The sequence below is a fragment of the Rousettus aegyptiacus genome, unplaced genomic scaffold (assembly GCF_014176215.1).
Source record: "Rousettus aegyptiacus isolate mRouAeg1 unplaced genomic scaffold, mRouAeg1.p scaffold_m13_p_3, whole genome shotgun sequence".
In the NCBI taxonomy this organism is placed as follows: domain Eukaryota; kingdom Metazoa; phylum Chordata; class Mammalia; order Chiroptera; family Pteropodidae; genus Rousettus; species Rousettus aegyptiacus.
In genome coordinates this window covers 22,146,236-22,169,276 of record NW_023416306.1, presented here as the reverse complement: position 1 = coordinate 22,169,276, position 23,041 = coordinate 22,146,236, and positions in this window count along the sequence as shown.

Genomic DNA, 23,041 nt, shown 5'->3' with positions numbered 1-23,041 from the left:
TTCTTTATGAGGTTGGTAGTACCTGATTGCTTTAATTTGTTATTAGCCAAAATTCTCCATGCATTTTTACATTTCACAGAGCAATAGAGCAGCTAGCAAGGTTTCTGTTAATTGAATAGGTCTAGGCTGAGAGGTTGGGAAAGGGTGAGCCAGAGAATTTCAAACAGTCAGTGCTTTCTTGTTTCCTTTGGTCTCTGACCAGATGTAAATTGTTTTCCTGACATATTTACTCTGCAGGGATATTGCTTAGATCAAGTTGCTCCCCAAATAATCTGCTTGTTTCTCATCAGAATATCCATAAGGCAATGACCCAACTCGCCCTTTTGAGATGGAGGAGAATCCAGATATGGAGATGCTCTGTTCATTCCCTCTGGCCTTGAGCCAAGAGTAGCACCAGATGAGAGAAGACACTCAAATAGGCCTTCTCATCTGGGCACTTCCTGCCCCAGGCCACTCACATCAAGCCCAGCAGAATCTTTCACAAGTTGCTGTGATGCACCTTTAATGATTCCTCATTGCCAGGAACCAAGCCCAAGTTCTTTGTCCTGGTACTGAAGACCATTTCCAATCCTCCCTCCAACTGATCCTCATCCTTGTCTCCTAATGGGTCATTACAGTTTTCTGCCTGCCAGGTATGTAGAACTGCTTCTACTTTCCAAGGATGGCCAAACCCTTTCACACTTACAGGTTTCAATCCATATAGTTCCCCCTGTTTGGAATGCTTTCCCCTCACCTTCTCTATTGGGGACACTTTTACTCATCCTATGAGCCCAGCTCACGTGTCACTTTATTCATTTATTGAGGACCTAACCTGTATTCCATGAAAAATGCCACAGACCCTTGGAGGATGAACAAAACAGAGCCCTTTAGTAATGACCCTGGTCTCTTCACTTTGCTTCCTAACTTTGTCACTTTACATTATCTGTTTACATTTCTGGGTCTCTCTTTAGATTATAAACTTTTTAAGAATCAAAACATCTCTTATTTATCTCTATATCCATAGCACTGAGCACAGGGCTTGGCACAGAGTAGGGGCTTAATGGATATTTGCTGAATGAATGAGTAAAGAATGAATGAATGAGTGAATAATGTACTAGATAAACGAATAAGTGTGTGTATGTGTGTGTGTGTGTGTGTGTGTGTGTGTGTGTATCTTCCAAGTAGAGTGAGGATTGTTTAACTCTTGGGACTACCACATGTTGTAATAATGAAGACGCCCCATATACCCCTTAGTCCAGATAAGAAGAGTCTGGGAGAAATCACTTACATTTTACGGATGAGAAACCAAGACTAGACAAGGAAAGTTGCTTATCTAGATGACCAAATGACCAGCAGCAGCTGGTCCTCAGCTTTCCCCACACTGTCTTAATAGGCAGCCCCCACTGGCTGTGATTCTAGTATCCTAGCACTACGGCACCCCTTAGTTCTGTGTAGCTCCACTCTCCCAAACAGCATGCAGCCCTGGCATCATCGCCTTGGAATCTGATCACCTGTTCAGTTACTTTCTTCCTCTATTTGATATGGCCGGCCAGGAAGACAGTGCTGACGAGGCAGTCTTCAGCCCTGCACTGACAGAAATCAGGTGTCCTCGCTTCATAAAAGAAACATTAACTGATCCGATGGGAGCTGGAGGCAGAAGTGCTGACAAAGATGTAACTCCCAAGGATTCTATGGGGTAAGGGGAAAGCATGGTTCTCTCTTAATTTAGAGGTTTTCTGGGGTTTGCAGAAAGACAAAGAAGAATGAGAGCCAGAGATGAAGGCTGTCAGGGAGGAATTCTCAGCAGCTCATCAAGAGAGAAGGAATGATAAGGAAGGCCACCGTCCCCCACTCTCTGACTCACTGCATGCATTATCCAAGTCCTTATCACTCTCTCCTGCACCCAAGCCTCTCCACCGGTTCCCTACTGTCTTCAGCCTCGATCTGTCCCCCGCCCAGTCTTCACACGGCCTTCTAGTGGTCTTTCTGAATTACCTGACTGTATTTTAAGTACCTTTTATTCCGATCCTTCACTGGTTCCATGTGACTCTGATGGCATATAAGACCTCCCCAAATGTATTCCTGGTGCTGAAGGCAGCCATATTTCCCCACAAGAGGGAAATATTTTCACTTACCATGTGGGTCAGAGAAACTCTGGCAAAGATTCAGGAGACAGAGATGGGTGGTTTGATGGCAAGAGTGAGCCCTTTTCCTAGAACCACCTTCCTTCCTATGTCCACACATGCACCCCACCTTCCTCTCAAAGGAGAGCCAGTTCTAGGGAACACTCAGTGACAAAGGCAACTTCCTCCATTCCCAGCCCTAAAGGAGGCACTGTGAGTTTAGAGGTGATCCTACATGGTTCTTGCCCTCAAGGAACTCACAGTCTCATGGCAGAAAAAGAAATAGAAACAAATAATTATGACGAGGAAGTAAATACTCTCCTCGAAGTCTGTTCAGAGCGCTGAGGGGTGTGGGAGAGGTCCAGAGACTGACTGTATGTGGGGGAACTGAGGAGGAACTGGGGATTTTGGGGCTAGGCCTGGGAAGACGAATCGGTATTTCCCAGGAATGAAAGATGAGAAGGAGCCAAAAGAGCTTTTCCTGTGTTGTATACCAGGTGCAAAGAATCGTAGAAGACAGATGTGGAATGTTTGGAACACAAGGTATGATTAAACAGAGAGTGGGTGAGGGCAAAGCAAGAGCTTCGACTGATACAAGACCTCTCATTGTGTCATTATACCTCTCTAGCTCTCTCTGTCTCTCCCTAGCACTACGTCTCTTCTTCCTTGGCCTTGGTCTCATTTTCTCTTATGTGGAAGAGCATCTTGCATGAAAGTTGGAGGGAGGAAGGGGGCACATATAGAGGCAGCTTCAGGCTTACATCATGCCAGCTAAAGGAGAGAAAAGCTTCTTTCTCAGTATCTCACTGTGTTTTAATCCTTGGAAGGACTTGGTCTGAGTTATGTGCCTGCCTCCAGGACTAACCCCTGGTCACCAGTATGGAGGATATATTTAAGCAGGTAATGGGTGAGGTGACTAGGGCAGGGCTCTAGGGTTATTATCTCCCTAAAATCACATGGTCAGAGTAAGGCAGGAGCAGTTTCTCAAAGAAAGAAAGATGGGTCGCTGTGATGAGGAGATGGGAGTATGTTTAGATAGACAAAACACTAGAAGTTGACCTTATTTATGGATTCCCTTCCTCCAGGGACACCTTTATGACTCTCTGGGAACACCAGGAATTCCCTGATATTCTCTTTATCCAGAGGGCTTGTACGTGCATGTCCTCAACGAATATTTACTGATGATTACTTTGACACATCTAATAAATAAATAAATAAATGTAGTGCTTAAAAATACAATAAGAAAGAATGTGGTGAGCTGGAAATTCAGACACTGTGAAACTACTCATTTGGAAGAAATGTCTTGCTGCCCTTGGCGAGTCTGAAGAAAGACTAAGAAGACACTCAAAGAACATGTGGAGTGTGTGCAGCTGCATTTGCACCAGGAAGCAGAGCTCAGCTGAAGAGCTGCAGTCAGCATCCAAGATAGGAGGGGCCTGTCCTGGCTTTGATGCTGTGGGGATAATGGAACCACAGTGCAAGCACAGGGCCTTTTATTGGCAGGGTAAAAAGAAGCCAGCTGGGGTTTGTCTATAGCTGAGCTTCTGATTCTATCCCATACTTCTGAAGAATACGCTCTTTGTTCCTTTGCTGCAGGTGGCACCTGTCATTACAGGACGTGGAAATAGGATAAACAGCCCTGAGCTCCTTAAGGGATGCCCCTTCCTCAAATAAGTCCCAAACAGCTCTTCAAGTTCATCTCCCTCACTTTCTTTCTCACTCTGTCCATTTCTCTCAATGGAGGATTCAACTGAACAAGGAGCATGGTGGTCACAGAACTCTGTGTGCTGATAAAATGTCACTAATTTTGTTACATGATGACAGTCTCAACGTTGCTACATGTTCCTCTCTCATACCAAATCTCTAAACATTATAGAAAAAGAATAAAATAAAAAAATAAATTTAAAATGAATCCTCAAACTAAGAAGGGAAGCTCTCAGTGGGTCCAGAAACGATGAATTCTTTAAAAGCAAAAAGTAGGTAAGGTTGGTGTGAAAGGGAAACAATGACCCAAAAGGCACAGAAGAAGTTCTATTGAAAAGTGTCTACTTGTCCAGAAAAGGGTAGAAAGGAAGAAGAAGATACTCAGGGTAACTGACCTGGTACCATCTGTCTGTCTCCCATTCCCTCACTGAGGGCAGCAGACCATTATTGGGGTGCTTTTCTCTAGGGAAAAAAAGGATGCTGTGAGAATTGGGAAGGGGTGGATGATAATACCCAGGAGGAAGGAGAGCATCCATGTCGAGAAGACAGGCCTCACACAAAGCTATCCAGAGGCAGGTCCCACCCTTCTCAAACCTCACAGAAAAAGACAAGATCAGTTTACTCCTTCTCCTAGACAGGCTGTGTGCACAAAATACAGCCAAGCAAAACAGATAAACTCAACTGCAAAAAAGGAGGTACAATCTACTTTCATCAATAATTGAAAAAAGTCAACACCATGAAAGAAAAACAGCAAACTTAAATCTAGAACCTAGCAACTCAGAGGGATGAAAGTAAGCAGAATAGGACTTTAGAATAAGGAAAATTAACATTACACCCTATGGAGGTAAAAGGACTTATTATCAGTAAAGCATCAACTAGAGATCATGACAATAGGAAATTAGTCAGTGGATAAAAAGGAAAAACCAACAGATCAATTGAAAGGTAGACTGAACACAGTCAAAAGGAGAATTAGTGAGCTGCAAGATTGAGCCTAGAAATTCTCTGAGAATGCAGCAAAAAGGAATTAAGAAGTGAAATAAGTCAGAGAAAGACAAATACTGTATATATGGAATCTAAAAAAAAAAAAAACTCATAAAAACAGAATAGATTGGTGATTGCCATGGGCAAGGATGGGAGGTAGAAGAAATGGGAGATGTAATATACAGCAGGGTGACTATAGTTAACAATATTGTAATGTATAATTGAAAGTTGCTAAGACAGTAGGTCTTTAATGTTCTCATCACAAGAAAAGAATTTTGTAACTATGATGTTGCATACCTTAAACTAATAGAATGTTATATGTTAATTATATCTCAATAAAATTGCCAAAAAAAAAAAAAAGGAAAAAAACCCAGTAAGGAATAAAGAGATTAGGATAGTTAGAGAAAGGTTAAGAATCATGGGAAACAGATAAAAAAAAATTCTGACATCCATTTAAAGACTTTTGGGATGAAATGCTTATTTAAAGAAGAAATAGTAGATCCCTGAACTAAAGAAAGACAAAACTCTGCAGATTTAAAGTGCTCAGCAAGAATCAATTAATACCCTACATATGAATTATAGAACACCAAGGGGGAAAGAAAAACAGAAAAGCTCTGGGGAAAAAACAAAGGAGATTTACCTACAAAGGGAAAAGAGCCAGAATGTCATCAGACATTGCTTTAGCTACAAGAAAAATTAGAAGTTCTAGTTGAAAATTATTTCAAGTCTAGAATTCTATAGACAGCCAAAATTTCAGTCAAGAATGAAGACGAATGATATTTTCAAAGATACGTGGGCTCAGAAAAATTATAGCCCACATTCTCTAAAAAATAAATAAATAAATCACTAGAGGATGTTTTACAAGAAGGAGAAAAAATAATTCAGGAGGGAGAGATGAGATGCACGAAGCAATGACAAGTAAAGGGAATAAATAAGTAAAACTTACTCTGAAACCTAATATGTTAATTGTCTTAATGTAGATTATATATTAGTACATGGGTTAAGATAGAGATTGAGCAGGAATAGCTACTAGAAAAATAGATGAACAATTTCAAAAAGAACATATTTTTTTAAAGCAGGAGTAAAGAAAACTTGATAAAGACAAGAGAAGGCAAGAATCGGAGGGAAGAAAAGCAATTGGAAACCACAGTGAATTGAAAACACACATCATGAAATAGGAACAAATGCTAACTTAGCACCATCAGTATTAATGGGTTAAACTTGCTCTGAGATACAAACTCTTAGACTGTATTTGAAAAATCTAGCCACTTGCTATTTTCAAGAAACAGACAAAACAAAATTTTCTCTGAAAACAAAGCAATGGAAAATACTTGTTTAGAAATGGCTAAGTGTGTTAAGCAAAATAAAATATAAGTGTGTTAAGCAAAATAAAATTAAAGGTAAAAACCATGGAAAGAAAGGAAGATGTACACTTCTTACTGATAAATGCAGCCAAGAAAAAATAACTTCTATGCGTGTAAAATATAGCTACAAAATAGTTGAAACAAAAATTGACAGAATAAGGGGAAACTGCAGGATACTTGGAAACTTGAACAAACAACTCCAGAATACAAAATCAGAGAGAGAAGTAAACAATAAGGATGTAAAGAATTTTAGTAGTAACACATCAATTGATTTTGTATAATATTTAGAGAACTTTTTACCCAATAAACGGAGACTCTACATCATTTTGTAACACATGTGCAATGGTCATAAAATTGTCCATAAAAAATGCCACAAATGAAATATCGACAAATTTCAAACAATTCCCTTTATAAGCAAAGTTCACTAAGTGATATACTCTAAAATTAGAAGTTCAAAACTAAGAGATAGATATCAAAAACAAAGAAACAAACTAAACCGAAACAGGTATCCAAATATAAACACACATATTTCTATATCATTTTTTGATTAAAGAGAAAGCAAAGTGGAAACTTTTAAATTTAAGAACTGTGAACAGAACAATGAAACACATTTTAAAAATATGTATGTATATTTTTTAATATATGACAGAATTAAAAAATATAAAAGTAGAAATGAATGAAGTAGGAAACCTGTCCAATGCCTGGTTTTGGACAGAGCAACTGGTGGTTGCTCTGGCTAGTTTTCCCCATATGGAGCCTGGGACTCAAATGAATCTGGGTAGCTTCTTTCTGGTTTGGTGTTAGAAAAATGGCATCTTTTAAACGAACACTGCCCTTGATCAGCTGAAACAGAGGCCTCAGACTTCTAAGGACACCTCAAGCAGGTCAGACTTTTGCCATAATCCTTAAAATACAAGAACTATAGTCTCTCATTTTTGGCAATTCCGTAGATTGTCTTCTGACCTTGAGTTGACCTTCTTCTTAAAATAGACATCAGACTATCTCTCATTCTAAATGTACTATCTGGCTTTTCTTTCTTTTAAATTACCTTTGTGGAATGAGATTTTTCATGACCTTCTCCACTACTACTGGTAGATTAAAATGATTTGAAAGTGTTAGAAATGGAATATGTGCAAAGGAGTGCTGCCCCTCATTTAAAGCAGACCGAGAGTTTAAATGGGTTTTTAGAGTAAAGAGTTGTATGCCACCTAGTAACATGTATAGAAAGTTTACTTACATTTTTCTCATGTTATTTTTCATTAGGAGGATGTTATGATTAACACCGTAGGACAAATATTGAGTGCCCCTTCTCTGCCTGGCATTGTGTCAAGTGTTTAAGACACATGCAGCTTCTAATCTGGAACTTCCAGTCCTGCATCCTGCAGCGTGCCTACCACAGAAAAGTATTGTTTCATGGTAGATTGGAGAGCTTAGAGATTCCACGAGGACCAAAGTGTAGCCTGTTGAAGTCCGAATGCAGTGAATGGGTATTGTACACGACGAAGCCGAAGCAACAGTTGTGGGACAAGATGGACAACAAACCTGAGGAGAACGTCATTCTCCTCAGTTTGCATGGTCTAGGGGCTTGGGTCCACAGTCGTGGAAGCCCCGAAAAGGATCTTCTCAGAGCAGAAATTCTCAGTGACATGCTGATACTAATTTCACACAAGATTGATTTTAAAATGCCAATTTACCACTTTCCTGTGGCCAGAGTCATCCTGTTCTCAATCTCCCACACCACTTTCCTGGTACTAAGGTACCTGGAAAGTTGAATTAGTCCTCGGAAGATTGCTCAGAGGGCAGAGAAATAGAGTGAAGTGAGATGGCTAATTTCGACATTTTCATCTGTGGCGAAATTGCCACACAACAATGAATGCTCTCAGGCAGAATAAAATTTAGTTTGTATCTGATAAGAGCCATTTCATATTTTTTTCTGCATCATCAATGTGAAAATACGTCTTATTTTTACTCCTCCTCCTCCATCTTTTATTATTAGTACTCCTATAATTAGTGCTGCGAGCAGATATAGGAGTTACTACTATTCAGGCACTGTCTACTAATAATTTTCCATATGGGTATGAACTTGCTCGATCCTCCTTATGAGGTATATACTTCTACTCTCTCTTTCAGTTTTCAATTGAGAAAAATAAGGCAGGAAAAGTTTATGCAAATTGCTCAGGTCACCCAGTTGTTAAGTGGCAGAACTAGAGCTCAAATCCAGGTTGCCTGGCTCCAGATTGGATGCCCTGTCTCTCTCATGACAAATTAAATCAATAATTTTTTATATGAACTGTTAGACCTATTAGATCAGAGACAACTAAGAACAGTAAGACGAAAAGAACCCAGTCTTCTTTAAGCAGCCATCTTTGAACCAAATGCAAAAGGGGAACTGAAGTGCTTTCTGAAGGTCAATGTCTATAAAAGACGACTCATGTATCATTCCAAAGAGAGAGTGTTCAGGGCTCATAAAACATCTGAAGAACTTCCAGAAGCGTGGCCACTTGTGAATTAGAGAAATCAGAAACCTAAACACCTATGAGAGTCATGGGAAGGCATTGCAGATACACAGCCCCTAAAGAACTCATGTCAGCAGTGTTTAGGGTGAGAAAGGTGAGAGAACGACAGGTAAACCACAAATGCAATAAAATATGACAGCAGAGTACCTGGAACACAACTGAGGCACAATAAATGCTTATTCAAAGAAAGAATGACATTAACTCATTAAGTCCCTTGGGTACTCTTACTTTCCATGGTCTTCTCTAGGTGGTTGTTCAAAACCTCAAAGGGTGTCTACTTTAGACAACTGTACACGTTTTCTATGTTTGCTGATTTAGGAAGGAAAGAGAAGTGTTGAAGGCTTGGAAAAGATAAAGTAAATTTGTGCCAGTGGTACTCAGGATATTTCAACTCCGTAACAAGTCAGGCTATGATTAATCATGCATTTATTGTATTCAAAATTAGCTATTGAGCCTCAAATGCCTTTTGAATTTGAAGTTCTGGATTGAAATATAAAGAGAGGCAGGAGTCCTAATCCCTGATAGAGGAGTAGAGCAGATAACAATGATAGAGGAGATGAGAATGAAGTACAGAGCCACTTATAAAAGGGAAAAGGCCCATGGAAGGCTTATCTGGGATGCCTTTTGGTGCACTTGGAGGTGAAGCAATAGTGAAAAGCTAGCTCTGTTCAAATTTACAGGCATTCATTGAGTTTCTGCTATGTTGGAGGTCAATGATAGGTGCCGAAGATACTAATGCAACTCATGCTTCACTGACCTCTTTTTACCAAAGATTCTGCCATGATTTCTTCTGCAAAATCCAGATAGATACGATCGCACAGAGGCTCCTGAATGTGCCTTATTCTGGCCCAGCTCAGTAAAATGTCTTAACAAGGTCTCCTCCTTGTTACCTTTGTTACCTTGTTGTCTTTTCTTTCAGGTCCCACTCTACAGCCATCTTTTGCCACACCTTGCAACCTGGTGCCCAAAGAAGTCTCATAAAGTTCTAAATGAAAATAGCTCCTTCGCCTTCTACTTGTGACAGGCTCTGGCAATTGTCCATGGGGAGGTGTTGAAGGACTAACCTCTGGGGGCAAACTTTATGCTCTCCTAATTACCCTTCTTACTCACACATTTTCTTCTCTGTCCTTCCTTCAGAGTGCTTCTGCAAATTGTTACCAGCCCATCACAAATGCCTTGACCCACCCAAATTTTTTCAGTAGAGACCAGTTGGGTCCCACCAAAATTCTTAAATAGAAAGACAAATAAGACCTAGTCTCATCTGTCAGGTCATCTGGTGGGCCCTACATGAATGTTGTTTCACAACTTATCAATGCATTGGGGCCACTAACCAAAAAGAGGTGGAAGTTTGCTGTGATAGAGACACCATCACACCAGGCATCCAAAGAGCTCTTGCCCTCCTCGGATCTGTTCCTTAACAGCCACATGGACTTTAAGTAGTAACTTTACTTTTCACATTTAGTTTCCTGATTTAAGAGAGGAAACAAGCAAAACCTCTTCTCTACCTCATGGGAGGGTTGTGGTGATCAAGAGAGATGATGCTTGTGGAAGGATTTTATAAATAGCAGACTCTATCTGCCCTCACCCAGGCAGTTATTGATCTCTTCCTCCTCTCTCAAACACTTGGAGCTTCTCTAAAACGTTTATCACACTGCAAGGCATTTACTTATATGACTGATTCCCATGGTAGATGGTCAGCCACTAGAAGGCAAAGTCTCTTCCTACTCTATTATTATTATTATTCAGTCCTTGGTGTGGTGCCAATCATATAACACACATTTTTAAAAAACATGTTGACTGCATGAATGAATGAATTGGATGCAAAAATTTAAATTATACTCTGGTGTTCTGAACAATTTTGGACAAATTACATCACCTTCAGAATTTTAGTTTTCCTAATTGCAAGCAGGAAAAATACACTAGACTAGTAAACATACAGTGAGGTTTAGGTTGATATATAAGTTTATACATAATAAAGTTTCAATCTAAAGAGTCCCTGCCATGTTCGAGTCCAAATTTTTCTATTATACAGATGAGGAAATTAAGGCTATGGAAACGTGTGTGTGTATCTAAGGGCACATGGCAGTTATCTGGGCCAGAACACAGATCTCTGACCACTGGTTCTGTGTTTTTTATGTTTCATTTTGAGATCCTCAAATGCAATTGACACAGTTAACACAGGATGATTTTATAATCTAGAGCACAGTGTTGTGTTCCAGATAACAGATCTGTTCTTGGGAGAAAAATAGACACTCTGGTCAATGGGGAGATAATCCTTGGTGAGAAGGAGTCATGGATTGAGAACAAAACTACATAGTGCTGGTCAAGGTGGTTATTACTCACTCTGAACAAATCATACTTGAAGAACGGCAAGTGATTCCCACCCACCCCCCAACAGCCCCACACTGAAATTGAATGGCTTTGTTCCGCAAGATGTATACTTAAGAAACTCAGTAAAGCTGGGTGGCTTGTAAAGAGAAGAGGTTGAATGAATTAAACAAAAACAACAGTAAAATACCAGCCGTCTAGGAGATGATAAATTAGCAAAGGATTTTTAGGAGGTCATTGTGAAATCAGAAACATGCTTAAGACTGATCTTTCTGGACAATGCACAGGGGAGTATGGCTGGAGACAGGAGGATTGTGGGAGAATGCTGTAATAGTCCAGTGAAAGACTGTGAAGGCTGAACTATGGCAATGCCAATGTGTTGGAGAGCAGTCTCTTAAATAACTGACTTTTAAAATAGCTTATTTATTAATATTAATGATATTACTTATTTTATTTTATTCTTATTACTTATTTACTTATTACTTATTTTATTCTTAGTTTTCTATTACTGCTGTAACTAAGTACCTCATACTTAGTGGCTTAAGACAGTATGAATTTATTTAGAAGTTGGACACAACTATTCATGGGCTAAGATAAAGATATTGGCAAGGCAGCATTCCTTTCTGGAGGCTCTAGGGGAGCACTAGATAATCTTCCCATCTCTTTATCACATCTGAAAAACCTCTTTTATTGTGTAAGATAACTATTCACAGATTCCCATGATTAGAATATGAACACATTTTTTGGGGGGGGGTGGAGTTAAGGATGCATTCTTCTGCCTACCACAAATGGGGACTCTAAAGGGGAAGTTTGCCTGAGGCCTCAAACTTGTAAGCTGCAGAGCTGGGATAAGGACCCAGTTCTCTCGGGCTTCAGTCCTGGACAGATTCCAACTCTCAATGCCATTAGGCTGTGCATAAGTTAGTTATCGGCATACACTGTAGAGAATGTGGCTGAATGGATGGCACTTGCCTAGGTCCTCTCCACTGTGTAATGCTTAAACGGTGTGCTGATTCCTTCCCCCCCCCCCTTTGGCAAGAGTGGCTGTGATGGCCCGAAGAAGGGAAGCAGGCACTAACTAGTTCTATGTTGGCTGGTCCTAGCTGGCGTCGATCAGATCTGACAAACCCCATCCTGGGAGAGTTTAGCTTTCTCATATCTGTATCACATTTCAGTAACCAGAACTCAGCTAGGGTGAGGCTGTTAGGTACATGACATGGTATAAGGGAAGAGTTCCAGAGTTGGAGTTGGGAGTCCGTGGTGCTATCTCCCTTCCATTGTTGTATCAGCATCCCTGACATATGTCATTTTATGTCATTTGAGACTCATTATCCTCCTTTATGAAATGAGATGGTTGGGTCAAATGTAGAGGTCCCTGTAACATCTCTCAGAGTAGAATGTAGAGGTGACTTCTGCATTGACTGATAGGTCAAGTAAAACAGATATTTAGCAATCCTAGAAAAAGATCCTTTCCTTCTTTGATTCTCAGCCCCTGAGGCAGTCTTGGAGCTTGACATTCAACAGTTCAACTGCACTGGATGATAGCAGCCCAAAATACCAGATTTCTGCAGGGGTATTGTGATATAGTGTATGTACCATGCATGCCAGCTCACCAAAGAATTTATGGCTAGACTATGAATTTTCTAGAGCTTCTACACTACCAGAACAGATTCACCCATGTCTCTGTGTCTACATACAGGTGGCAAATATGAACAGAATTTCAAAAATCTAAAAGTAGCCATTTTGGCTTCTAAAACAAAAGCCTATCAATCTCAAAAACTAACCACAAGGAAATGTAAAGAACAGAAAAGAGCTGGTAGAGACCCTTTAAGCTTGCTTTGGTCTCACACTAGTAGAAATGACATTTAGGAAGTTGAAAAAGTAGAGATTAGAAAAAAGGGAAGAAGAAATTAAGGGGAAGGAGAGCTTTTAAAAAACTAGTAGTTGCCAGAGGACTATAGACTAATGGTTACTAGTAGAGTGGTGGAGGAGGCAGGAGGTGAACAGGGTAAAGGGGGTTGAATATAGAGGGGTAGGGGGAGGGTGAAGTGGGTAAAGGGATCAAATATATGGTAGCTGAAGGAAACAGGACTTTGGGTGGTAAACACACAGTAGAATATAGTTGTCAAATGATAATGTACACCTGAAAATTATATAGTTGTATTAACCAATGTTCCCCCAATAAACTTTATTAAAAATAAATAAATAAGTAAAAGCCTAGCAAAATCCCGGGGATCAGGACATCAGGACATCAATTGTGAGGGGACATAATGTAATTCAGCCCCTAACACAGGCTAATCATTAATGTTTGCCCAGTGCTCCGGGTCTCTCTGCGCTTTCATTTGAGGTGAGTGTGTAGATTAGATGACCTCTCTGCTTCCTCCCAGTCCCAGATTTCCCAGATTTCATCATTTTTGCTTTCTCTGTCACAAACCTCTTTGTTTTTCCTTGGATTAGCATATATAATACCATGTAGCATAGGTAAGTGGATTGCTATATTTCCTTGGTTCAAAGGTAGAAGTCAGTTCGTTAGCCATGGACCTACTTTCCTGGAAGTTCCAGGACTAGAAGTTGTTAATTTGACTGAAACTCCTCACGGAGAGAGGAGGAAATAATTGAAGTTGCAGAGAAAAGAAAACTGAACACAGAGGGAATTCGTTAGAGAGAGGCTGGAAGACAGGGAGGGAGACATGTATAGAAACACCTCGAAGGCAAAACAGAAAGAAAACCTACTTCAGTGTACCCACAACCACTGTCGAGTGAGTGATGTAAGTCAGTTCTCCTCTTTCATACATGTTTTTTTTTTTTTTTTCAAATGCAAAAGATACGTTTTGGCATTCAGGGACCATCCCAACTGCATGTAACCTGATTCTTTTCAATAAAGAAGGTGATTCATTAAATGTGTAACCAAATGTGATTGCATTTTTATAACCTTGCTAGGCTTTTCATATAAAAATAGTCATAGTTCAGGGAATAAAAAACTTTTGTTGGATGGAGTATATAAATTCTTGGTTCATAAACCATTATCAGCTGTAGAAAGGCTTATGGAGAGATACCTGAGGGCAGCGGAAAAAGTAGAGAATTTGCTCTTAGGAGCCTAGGTTTATGTCTCTGTTCTGATATTTCCTAGCAAGCAGCTGAACCTCTATAAGCTGAACCTCTGAAATGAATATAAAAGGACCCCAACATGACCAGCGGGCATGCCTCCTTGTGGAACTGCTCATTCTAGAGACAGAATCAGGGTAGTGGGTAAAGGTGAAAAGTGTCCAGAGCACAGAGCAATAGAGACCAATATGTGGTGTATACATTACCACTCTCTCTCCCTCACAGCCTATGGTCACATCAGACATCGTTCATCAAGCGTGGCAGGCTCTACCTCTGATTGTGAATGTGTCTCACAATCTTTCTAGCCATCATGCTCCAGGCAGCCATTATCAATTGGGTGGAGAGAACATTTGAGGTTAAAACAGTTTGCTATCCCTGGCCTTGAGCTTACTCTGAATGATGGAACCAGATGCACTGAATTTTATTGAAATAAATGTCAGGAAAATTAACAGGACAGACTCAGAAAAGATAGCCGTCTACTGAAAAGCAAGGAAAAGATCAGGCCGGATGTAAAGGATGGCGGCACCATAGCCTCATGGTAGGAGAAAGCAACTGATGAAGTGGGGTGAGTTAAAGCTGTAGGTTCCAAGAAGCCTCAGAAAGAGAGTGGCCCAAGGGAGGCCTTGGAATTATAACTCAGCCCCAGAGACTTAAGTGTGACAATTGCTGCCTAAAAGAGGAAATGCTTGGACCTGCCAGTGGGGCACAGGCATGGTCCATGACACCCAGGTACTCCTGGCACTGTTGATAAAGCAGCACTGCTGTACTGCCTGTGGTACTTGTAAGGCCAGCGAGAAACTGGCAAGACGGCAGACTGCTGGTACGAGGAATGCTTGCAGCTCTGCAGCCACGAATGAGTCAAATTTCTATCATGTACTAGTTTTGTGACAGTGGGCAACTTATTTAACTCTCTGAGACTCAGTTTCTCAAATAGATCATTGGAATCATAATGTTATCTCTTTCACAGTGGAGTAGTAAGAAGCTGATACATACTAAGTGCTTAATAAATAGTAAGTATCACTGTTGTTATTTTTTTCACTATACCTCTGCCTCTGGAGAAAACAGAGCTGTGGGACCCAGGGATGGCAAGGATAAGAGTTTAAGCTAATATGAGTTAGGCTACTGGGAAAGTACTTTGTTGTAATCAGACATTGAGCTGACTTGAGGCTGGTTTCATTCCTTGAGAGGGCTGATTTATTTTTTTACTCTTAACACCTCCAGCCCATCTTGGTCCCAACTGAAAATCTGTGGTGTTTACAGGCCCCAAACTCTGACTTCGCATCTCATCAGACTGTGAGACTATCCAAAGTTCTGATCAGCTTCTCACTCTCACGCCTGAGAATCGATACGTCCCTCAAAGGGAAAATTATCACAGAATATCTCTGTACTCCTCTTTTCTTTATTGTTCTGGACCCTCAAGTCCTGAGTTTTAAGTAATTTTTTTTTTATCCAGGCTACTAGTTTGTCACGTCTATGGCCATGCCAACCTGAACAAGCCCAATCCTGTCTGATTTCGAAAGCTAAGCAGGGGGGTGGGGAGCCTGCTTAGTACTTGGATGGGAGACTACCTAGGAAGACCAGGTACTGTAGCCACAAAAAAAATAAAATAAAATAAAATAAAAAAGAATTAAGGGATTGTAAGCTGACGAGGTTCTTGCAATCTGTGAGGTCAACCAAGGGTTGGCTCACCCGCAAAAAACAAACAAACAAACAAACAAAACCAGTTTGTCATAATTAAAAATGGAGACAAGTCACTTAATGTGCACTTGAAAAAAAATGACTATCACATAAAAAATATGATAATTTATTTTACTAAGAAAGGAAACTAAGGAAAATAGTATCAAGTAAAAAAGTTACAGATAATATGAGAGTAACTGATGTTTACAGATCACTGGCTTAGTACATAGTAGGTTTTCAATGTGTGTGTTTAAGTCTCTATTACTTTTGCCTTGATTACTACAAATTTCCTTACTGGTCTCCCTGTTTCTGTCTCTCACTCCCCCATACAAAATATACTTCGTAACTTAACCTGGAATCTTCTAAAAACAAAAAACTGGTCATATCTACCTCTTTATTGAAACCATTCAATGTATCTTATATCAGTAAAGCTTTCAGAGCTGAAGTGGCTTAAAGAATAAATATATTTATTTTCTCACAAACAATAGATCCAGGGTTAATTGGTTTTAAAGTTAGTTATCAGTTTAGTGAAGTCAGATGCATGAGTTGGTTCCTCTGAAATTCTTTTGGTTTTTCTATCCTTGGATACAAGATGGTGGCCATGACTCCTAAAATCACTTTTTCACACTGACAAAAGCATAAAAGAATCGAGGAGGGATTGTAGCTCTCTTTTTATTACAGAGGGAAATCTTTGCCAGAAGTGCTCCTGGAACTTTCTCTTATGTCTTATTGGCCAGACTTAAATCACATGAGCCTTCCCTAGATACAACTGAACTTGGGACAATCAATGTCCAGAAATTCCACCCTCCACAGTGGGAGATGGGCTGTGTCAGCAAAGAAGATGGCTGCAAAGTCGCAGCAAAGAAGAATGGCTGTTTTTAGGTGACTATTAATATCTGCCACAGCTAACTTTTTTTTTTTTTTTTTTTGCATGATATTGTCCAAATTTCTTATCATGGTATGTTGGTAATTCTTTCATGTTGTGAGAAACCTACCCTACATTCAAGTATGACTAGCATATATTGAAGAGATATATACTGGGGAATAGGGAAGCCCAAGAAACCAGTTCAGCAGATCTCAAGGATAATAAGATATCTGCAACAGCTCTGGGCTTATTCAGAGCAGACCCGAAGTGATAGTTCCATTATCCTACTCAGATGCATGGTCATCGTGTTGAGTCAGTGCATCTGTGACACCCCTCGGTGTCTCTCAACCATTGCTTTTCTTCCTACTGCTCCTGACCGTTGACCCTGTGGCTTTTACATTCACACTTCCAGTGACAGGATTGGGCAGGTTAGTCTCTGTCCTAAAGAGGCCAGTTCCCATGCAGTCTCCAAGATTTGGCTTAAGCATCATGGGAAGTATTCGTTGAGTCTTTAGGGAACCTTGCTTTATGCTTCCTGGCCCCCTTTACTTACTATGTCACAGAACCAACATCTCTCTATTAAAATTGCTTCTCCCCAAAGGCTTATTAGGAGATAGATTTTTGGGCCCTGCTCCAGAGATTCTGACTTTGTACATCAAGAATGGCCTAGAAATGTGCATTTTAACCCACATGATTCTGTGTGAGGAAATATCAATCCTGTATATGAGGTCCGTTACATACCAAGTTTTACGAATTCTTAGGGTGTCTTCTGAAGTCTTCTCAGTGTTGTACGCTAGATCTGGGCTTTTCTCTGACTCGCTCAAAACAGCGGCATCATAGGAAAACAGGGCCTAAACAGCTTCAGTTTGGAAGAAATGAAAACATGCCCTGAGCTGGGGATTTTAGTTTCACTTAAATAGGAGACCCATGGTGGGATTTTAAAGATCTGAGGTCAAATCCAGACCCTGCCATTCAGTAGAGTATAGTTGGGGAAATTATTTCACTTTTCTGGGCTGTAGTTTGCTTTTCTGCAAAAGGGGCATGTGATTCCAGCCCCAGTTTCTGTTGTTGGGATTAACTGAGATTCTTGATGTGAGTTTGAAGCTCTTTTTGAGTGTGACCACGATAAACCTCTTCTTTAGGGGTGGAAGCAACCCACTGGGATGCAGTAAGCCCTGGAGCCACACACTCATATGTATTCCCCACACCCCAAAGCCCACACTGCTCCTAGCTGAGAATCCAGGACTTTTTTAAAGTTCATTCAGGGATGAAAGATGAGAGCAGTTGTCGAGTCTTCCCCGTGCAATTTCACACCACACAGACACTTGGAGTAGCAAAAGCAAGCCAGGGTATGTCAAGGTCTCGGCAGAGCTAGGGCAACAGCCGGGACCTAGACACAGGTTCTCAAAACTTCATTCCTGCATTAATATTTAGTTCTTCATTCTGTACCTCTGGCACATCTGTGCCGTCTTATTGCTTACTTGGAAAACCCATAAAGCAAAAAAAAAAAGGAAGACTCCATCCTGTTCTGTAGCCAGTGTTGGAGGAGCAGAGTTCCAAGGGACAGAGGGTGGTAGGATTATAAGGGGAGAAAAAAATGCAGTAAATACGCAACTCACCCATATGTTTGGTCAGTCTACTGCTTCTGTTTAGGGAAAGAGTTTGCAATTATTATTATTGTAAAAATGTGTATATCCCAGCATAACGTACATAGAAAGAAGTACACAATCATTAGTGTAGAGCTCAGTGATTTTCACGAGTTGACATCATTAAGAAAACCAGGAACCAGAACAGCCAAACTATCCCAGAAGTGCCTCTCAAACTCCCTTCCAGTCATTACTTCTGATCCTGGCTCCTTTAGCGTCAATTCCTTTTTCTACTCATTAACATTTGGAATCATACAACATGCACCCTTCCATGCCTGGCTGTCGTGGCTCAACCTTATGTTCATCAGCCATGTCCATGTTGTTGCATGTAGTTGTAGTGTCTTCATTCTCTTCGCTCATAATTATTCCATTGTGTTAATGTTCCACAAGGTACATTACAATCCGTTGTAATACTGATGGTAGTTTCCAGTTTGGGGCTATTATGCAGAACACTTCTAAGAACATTCTTGAAAATAACTTTTGGTGGGCAGCTGTACTCATCTGGTTTGAGTGTCCGTCCACTCAAGAGTGGAAATGCTGGGCCAAAGAATGGGTCTGTTTTCCAAAAGATGGTTACACATTTTGCATTCCCACCAGCTGTCTATGAAAATTTCAGTTGCACCATATCTTTGACAACACTTCGTATTTTCGATTCTTTTTTCATTTTCATATTAGTTCTTTTGGGGGGCACGCAGTCAGCCCAGTGACTTTGAACAAATAGAATTTTATGTCTCCAGAAGAACAAGACCTCATCAGGTTTTGCGGTCCCCATCGATCCTTACAGTCTTACATGAGGCCACCTCAAATTTTTCTGCCACCTGCCATGTTCCTAAAGGTATTTGAGTTGGAAACCCCTGACATGTACTCTGTCATCAAAAACTAAAAAGAAATAGATTATTATTCCCATTTCACTGAAGCAGAAACTGAGTAACTGGCCCAAGATCACACAGCAAGAAAGTGACAAAACCATGTGACAGCAAAGGCTGGACTTGTGCTCCTGCATGCCTTTCCCAAGCATGATAATTAGCTGGAGACAAGGCAGGATGGTAGAAAAGCAGCATGCTTTGTTAGAAAAAAATTGGGTTCTACTTCTCAGTAGATTCATTTCTAACTAGCTGTACAAGCTTAAACAAATTAGCATGCTCTTATAACCTCAGTTTACTTGCCAGTAAAGAAGGAATGATGATAAAATATCTTAAGAGGGTATTTGGTGGATTAAATGAGACCACATAAGTGAAACTGTCTGGCATAATGCCCCAAAACAATAAATATATTTTAAAATCTTCGATGGAAGGTGATATCTTGAGTTCAAGCCTTTAAAAGACCCCATTCTATCCCCACTAATGTGACCAAAGGAACATAAAAATTCTGACAATTCTGCGCTTGCATTGAAAACTCAAGAAAGTTGTCAGCCACCTTTCTCGACTTTTGGAGGCTTTCTCATAGGATGAGTAGAGTTGGGTCAGAGTGAGAGATGTTACAAGAACAGTGGGAAACCTTGACAGAAGCTGTCTTGGATAGAGGGAGGAGGGCTGAGGGCACAGACAGGTGATGTTCAGAGAAGAAACGCTGTTCTGGGAACCCCATCTATAGCTTGACAGCACCTCAGTGTGGGTTTGCAGAGGTGTTACGAAGAACAGTCAGACAGTGAGGCTTCTCCATGGCTTGTGGGCTGTGGGACAAGGCAGGAGGCAGGACAGGCATATGTGTTTCTGTAGTGCCCAAGAGAGGGAAAATGGGAGACAAATGGAGTTCTGGACATGGTAGGAGCATGAAACACAGAGTTCCCTAAGAGGCAGCCCATCTAATGTTCCTACCTTCCCTCCTCAGGGAGCCACAGGAAAGAACTAGAAAAATAGCTAGCCCTCTAGCCGAGGATCTGAGACAAAGCTTCTAAAAGCTAAGCAAGGAAGGGCTACTCGAGGGAAAATCGAGAAGGATCAGCCCATCCTGTTTACGGAAAAAATATCCGTCGTCTGTACAATGTGTCCTCTTTCTACTTGACTGAACAGAGATAGAACCAAAATGGAAACAGTGAAAAGATGCTGCAAAATAAAAGAAGGAGGAAAAAACATCACTCAAGTTTCAGGCGAGCTTATTTTTGGAAAAACTTTATTAAAGCAAACAGAGAATAAAAGTAGGAGGAAGCCATTTAGAATTTAAAATGTTGACTAACATAGTTCTTGTAAATATACTCATAAAAGTAATTACAACCCCCCCCCCCCGAATCCTCTAGCCTTAAAAGCAGAACTGAGAAATAATGTATCAAAATATGAAAGATATTGAAATTGTCAGATATAAAGAAATGGATTGAAGAAAGCACGTTTGGGTTTAAGTGCATGGCACAATTTTTGCAGGTTTTCTGAAAACAAAACAAAACAAAAAACCAAGGTCTAAAAATAAGTGGGAAGAAGGAAGATATTTTGTGTCTTCTCAATCGTCTTATTTAGAATGAAAGGCTCAAGATCACAAGCAAACAGCAAATACGACCAGGAGCCCATCTCTAATCTATGCTGTATTAAGAATCAGGTAACATTATATTCCTTCCTCTGCTCATTTATCCACCCATCTTGGCCAACACTGTCCATTGAGGGAAGACAAACATGCATGCTGGGAAATGCAATGTCCACAGGTAAAGCAGTAAAGTCAGAATGGCACCTGGAAGAGCCTAAAAATGCAGATAGGAACTATAGTTTAGATAGAAGGCAAGTAGAAAGGGAGCTCAATGTGGTGCTTAGGAGAATAAACTCAGGGACCAGGTTGCCCGTGTTCAAATCCTGAATCTGCAGCTAACTAATTCAGTGACTTTGAGGGTCTTTCTGTGCCTCAATTTTTCCACCTATAAAATGGGGATAATAATAGTACCTACCTAGTTATTGTGAGCATTAAAGGAGTTTATATATGTCAAGTGCTTAGACAGAACCTGTTATATAGTTATAACATAAAAAATATCATCTATCTTTATCATCTATCATCTATCTATCTATCTATCTATCTATCATCATCATCATCATAAATCTATTATCTCTCTAATGAATCCGGAGAAGTTCAGATGGAGTTGGGAAGCTCTGAAGGGGGAGCTCTCACACATACATCACCAGTCACAGGTTACTTTACACACCCCAGCAGAATGGTGGAAGATTTTCTCCTTGCCCAGCAACAACCCAACCAGTGAGAAGCTGCCACTACTCACCCTATGAAAAACTGGCACAACCCCAATTCTTACTCTCTTCCAATGAATTTTCATTCATATAAAAGCCCCTCTCAACTTTCTCCTTTCCACTATACAAGAACCAATCCTCTCCTTTTTTCTCTGGACTTGCCTGTGGTTTGGCATAGTTTTCAAGTCTTGAATTGGAATTCCCCTCCTAGTCCCAAGTAAACTCAATTTTCCTGGCTAAACCACTTACCTATTTGTTTTAAAGTTTGACACTATCTATCTACCTTAGTAAGAAGAAAAGTGGTTGGGGAAGGAAAAGATATAGTACTGCTGGAAGAGAATGTACTGAGTTCACCAACTTGCCCATCAGTTACTGGTATGAGGAAGAACTACCCCTACCACACAAAGTCAGAAAAGGAGTCAAAGGCAAGTTCTTATTCCTGATCTCTATGAGGTCCATCCACACTGAAGACTTCTAATAGGTGAGATAAGTAAATGTACAGCCTACTGAAGACAGAGACACAAACCAAAGGGAGCTGATTAGTCTGAAGGTATATGTAAAGTAGAAGAAGACAAACATAAACAACACTGCAGAATAAAAAACTAAGAGTCCGAGAAGGAGCATACGTCTGAAAATCACCGTCAAAATAGCAAAGATATATTTTAATACGAGAAGAGAACATCTACCAATATGTTATACATAAATATTATATTTTATGCATGAACATGTACAGTCAATCCTTATTATATGCAGATTCTGTGTTTGCTAATTTTCCTATTTGATAAATTTATTTGTAACTCCAAAATCAGTACTTAAGTTGCTTTCACACAGTCATTCCCAAATAACTGGCATAAAATTTGGGTTGCCCAAGTTGCATGTTCCAAACTAAGGTCAAACAAGGCAACATTCACCTTTTGTTTCAGGTCTCATCATGTAAACAAGTGTCTTCTTTGTGATATATTTAGTTTCCATGTCTTTTGTGCTTCTTGTTCGTGGTTTTACTGTTTTAAATGTATTCCAAGAGTCATATCCAAGTGCGGTTTGTTATTCCTAAGTACAAGATGAGTTCAATGTTAATGAATCCAATATATATATTATATATATTATGTTTATATATATTAGAAATGTATGTGTATGTATGTGTACTGATTACTTAATAAAAATATTGTGACCAGAGGCTTGCAGGAACCAAATCTTATACTTCCCCTAGAAACAATGATTCAGTACTTGCTTACACTGAATTAAATAATGAGAATCAGCTATGTGTGTATAGTGTATATACACACACAGAATATACACGTGTGTGTGTATATATATATATGTGATATATATACACACACATATATCAGTGATACTAAAACAGTAATTGAAGGACAAAGGAAATGAAATAGGAAATCCAGAGGCAGACCTAAGCACAGTCTAGTGTAGTATAATATTATGTAGTATTCTATTATTTAGCTTGCTACTATTTTAGTTTTATTATTAGTAATATTATTTAGTTTATTTTAATGTAGTGCAATATGATATTTAGAGACAGGACAGCACATGTGAGAATAAATGTGATAAAGATGATGACTCAAATCAATCAATGT